This window comes from Alligator mississippiensis, chromosome 14 (assembly GCF_030867095.1).
Source record: "Alligator mississippiensis isolate rAllMis1 chromosome 14, rAllMis1, whole genome shotgun sequence".
Taxonomy (NCBI): domain Eukaryota; kingdom Metazoa; phylum Chordata; order Crocodylia; family Alligatoridae; genus Alligator; species Alligator mississippiensis.
In genome coordinates, this window is record NC_081837.1 from 23059744 (window position 1) to 23063860 (window position 4117).

The following is a 4117-nucleotide window of genomic DNA, read 5'->3' on the forward strand; positions in this document are numbered from 1 at the left end:
TGAATTTCAATTTAAACGGACTTGCATCTTCTAAGGACTCTTGTTCCATCAAAGGTTTTCTGACCAGTTCTAGTGAAGCCAAAACTAGGGGTAACCCAGCTGATGCAGAAATTATGAGATGAAGTTCTCTGCCCTGTAGATGATCATAATGGTTTTTCCTGGCCTTAATATTGATGTCACTATGACTGCCCCAATATCAGGGCATCACTCCCTAGCTATTCCCCAGCTGCCAAAGACTGAAGACAGCCAGGGCATGAACTTTACAGCTGGAAGTGGAAAAAGAATGATTTGAGCCTGGAGTGATTAGACCCTTATTTATTAGTTGCATTTTTTTTCTGCCTAGGAGCTCCAGTCATGAACCAGGCCCCTGTTCAACAGCCTGTGCAAAAAGAGAACAAGAAGATGGTCTCTGCCATCAAAGATCTTTTATCTATGCAAAAGAGAGCAGATGGCTCCAGCCAAGGGAAGGAGTGCAGAGGCAGTACCATTGAAACTGATGTTAGAATTGATAAATCAAGTATTTGGCACTAAAGGAGCATTTTAAGTGGGGATGTAAGAAGGCTAGTGAGGTGCTGCTGCTATGCTTGAGAAGCAGTGTGGAGAAGGAATGAAAGTGCCTGTTTATTTAATAGCTGGTGATGAAGGCAAGAATTGCCTGTTGTTAAACCCTAAGTGAATTTGTCCTTTGACAAATTTCAACTAGGTGGTAAAAGAATGAGTGCATTTCTGAGCCATAATAGATAGTATGCAAAATGCAATTTATAAAGAACTTACTCAGTATTTGCAATGTATGGATAGCACATTATGTAAGATAAATTGTTGGCAAATATTCATAAAGTATTTATTGGACATGCCACTGTTTGTTCAGTGATTTATAAATGCGGTGATGTGTAAAGTGGTGACAGGGTTGCATATAAATCCCTTGCAAAATATGTGCCATGCATCAATAATGCTGATATTAATTAGTTTACAGTTTATCTACAAGTGCTTTGGGAATGATTTACAGGTCACTTCTCTTTTCACTAGCCCAGGCAGCTTGGAGCTTGAAATTAAACACAGATTATCTACTAACCTTGATTTTGCTTCTTTTTTTTCCATATGAGGAGTGAGCAAACTTCTCGCCTATCTGTATAGCAGAAGGGACTTTTGCTGAAGGCCAGCTCCAGCCTTTGTGTGAAAAAGGGGTTAGGGACTAGCAAGGAATGTATCTGAATATTGAGGGACGGGGCAGCACACGCTTAAGAATGATCATGACAGTGGGAACGTGTTTGGGAAAACTCAGACTTAAGTGAAAAGCAGCGTGATAGATGCAACCCTCAGGTCTGCCACAGGCCTCCACTCTGACCTGAGCAAGTCATCAGATCCCTTTGTTCTCCACCTTTTGTACTAGAATACCACATTTCCTTTTCCCTACCCTATTTCAACTGTAAGCTCCTCAGGCCAGATTCCCACTCATTATTTATATAGTATCTAGCCCACAATGAAAGCCTGAATTGCACTGAGGTCTTTGTGCAATAGTGCAGTAGAAGTAATAGTGATAAAAAGCAAAGATGGGATGTGAAGATACATTAAACAGTACAATGAGCCTTAACTCTAAAGTTATTGTTTTAATCCTCTCTCCCATAAAGATGAAATTATGCTACTGCCTAACCTGGATCCTTCATATTTCAATTACTTATGGCTTTTAAGACTCGCCCCCTGACACCCTTTCAGAACACTAAGGGTGGGAGCCACAGTAGGCTGGCCAGATTTCACCTCAATAAAAATCCCCTTCAGGTTTAAACTCGGTCTAGGTTTGTTCTTTGATGCGGATTTGCTGTGTGTTGTCAAACAACCAGTGCTACACCCCAGAAGCAGCTGCATTTCACTTCATGAACACTTTGGGCTTAGGACATACTTTCAGATCCCCAGGGATGGCAGATACCCTCATCAACAGCAATGATTATTATTGTGAGATGGTTGCCTTTTCTGCAACAGAGGCCCCTATTTAGTAAAGTATGTAGTTTGCATTTTCCTTGAGGCAAAGACTTGTCTCCCTAGATTTCATTGGTGAAATTAAATACTTTTATGAAGAGAACCAAATTTGTGCTTCTCTATTTGCTCTATTAAGTTTTGAACATTTAGGATTCAGAAGTTTTTCAGCTTTTGTGCATGCGTAGAGATAGAATTCCTTTTATTTACATGCAAGCTGAGACTCTTGCATAATCACTGTGCTCTAGGAGAGTTATCTCTGAGAGGGAGGGAGAAAACCCAGTACATAAAGCAAGGCTCACAGACGTTGCCCTACTGCAGTTTGCTCTACGTGGGGCTGCCTTTGAAGACCCTCCAAAATCTGCAGCTGGTGCAGAACATGGCAGCCCACATTTTTGACAGGAGTGTTATGTCAGGAGCAAATTGTTCCAGTGCTGCAGAGTCTTCACTGGCTTCCAATAGCTTTTTGGGTGCAATTCAAAGGGATGGTTTTGATCTTTGGAGCCCTAATGGTGTGGGCCCTATATACCAAAGGGACCACTTCCACCATTATGTCTCATTCTGACCACAAAGGATAACCAAAGGCAACCTCCTGCAAGTTCTATCTGTTTTACGGGAGTTGTCTTATAATGTCCTATATGTATATCTATATGAAGGCCAGGCCAGACTTAGGAACAGTTTATATATTTGATTTCTCAGATCAGCATCTGGAGTTCTGACAATAAGTGTTGTTTTTTTCTAGGGATGCACCGATAGAGATTTTGAGTGCTGGTACTGACAGCCGATTTTTTAAGGAGGTGTATCAGCCAATACCTATCCAATTTCATTAGAGCTGCATGCAGTTGGTAAGTCTGTTGTTCTGGTCAGGGAGGGGTATGGTGGGCGGCAGATCAATTCCCCCTGGGGTGAGGGAGGGAGGAGGCAGGGGCAGGCTTTGCCCAGCCAGGGTGGGCCAGGGCACGGGATGGAGCCACAGCTCATTGGCGGGGGGGGGGGGGGTGGGCAGCTCCCACTGCTGTGCATTGCTGGGAGGGCATGGGGAGAGCATGTACCCCCAAGATGTGTGCAGGGCTGGGCAGGGTGGGCGGGCTGCAGCTGCAAACTGGAGCTGGGGCTGTGCCGGACTCTTCTTGGCAGAGGCTGGGCTTGGGGCAGGAGCTGGGCTCAGGACAGGAGCTATGGAGGGGGCTGCAGCTACCCCAAATTTTGCCATAGCGCCCCATAGCACCACCACTGCATGTCCAGCACAGATCCAGCTCTTGCTGACATGTAGGCAGAGGCATGGAGGGGCACATGGGTGGGCACACGTAGGAGCATTTTTTGGCCAAATTATCAGCTGCATTGGGCAATTTCTGATACAGCCAATTTTCTTTATATTGTACCAATCTGATATTGGACCAGTGTATAGGTGCACCTCTAGTTTTTCCCCCTATTTATTTATTTATTTGATTTATCACACAAAAGGCTCAGGGCAGTTTACAGTAACAGCAAATAAGTCTATATATATATAATATCTGGAGGGGATTTGGGACACAAGTTCAATAAACCGATTTATCCTAAATCAATTATGTTTGATACTATATCCATCCAGATTTATCTTAAACTGGTTTCAGCCATTTTGAAAGAGGTTTATGTGTACTGAACTTCTGTGCTAGGCATTTTATACATATAAAATGACTTATTTGCTGTTACTGTAAACTGCCCTGAGCCTTTTGTGGGATAAATCAAATAAATAAATACATACATACATAGAGCAAAAACTAACACTTAATGTCAGAAGTCCAGGTGCTGACCTGAGAAATCAAGCATATACAATTTTCCCAAGTCTGGCTCGGCCTTCTTAGAGCCCCTTGGAGCCTTTTCATCTTAGTCTGTTTTCTACCTTGAAGGTGATTCTCACCACTAAACATGAATCATTTTTTGAACAATACAGTGAATTGGTGAACTCGCCACCTTTTGTGTTAGGAAGGACAGAGAAGAAAAGTATTGGGCACAAAAGCACACAGCTGAGGCATATGAGGCAGAACTTAACCACCTTTTGCTTTCACCTGTACCTGGAGGCACATGCTGCTCTTCTGAGAGCAGCTCAGTTCACTTATAAACCCAAGCCAGAAAGGAGTGCTTCCTTTCTCCCAGGGGTGATAAT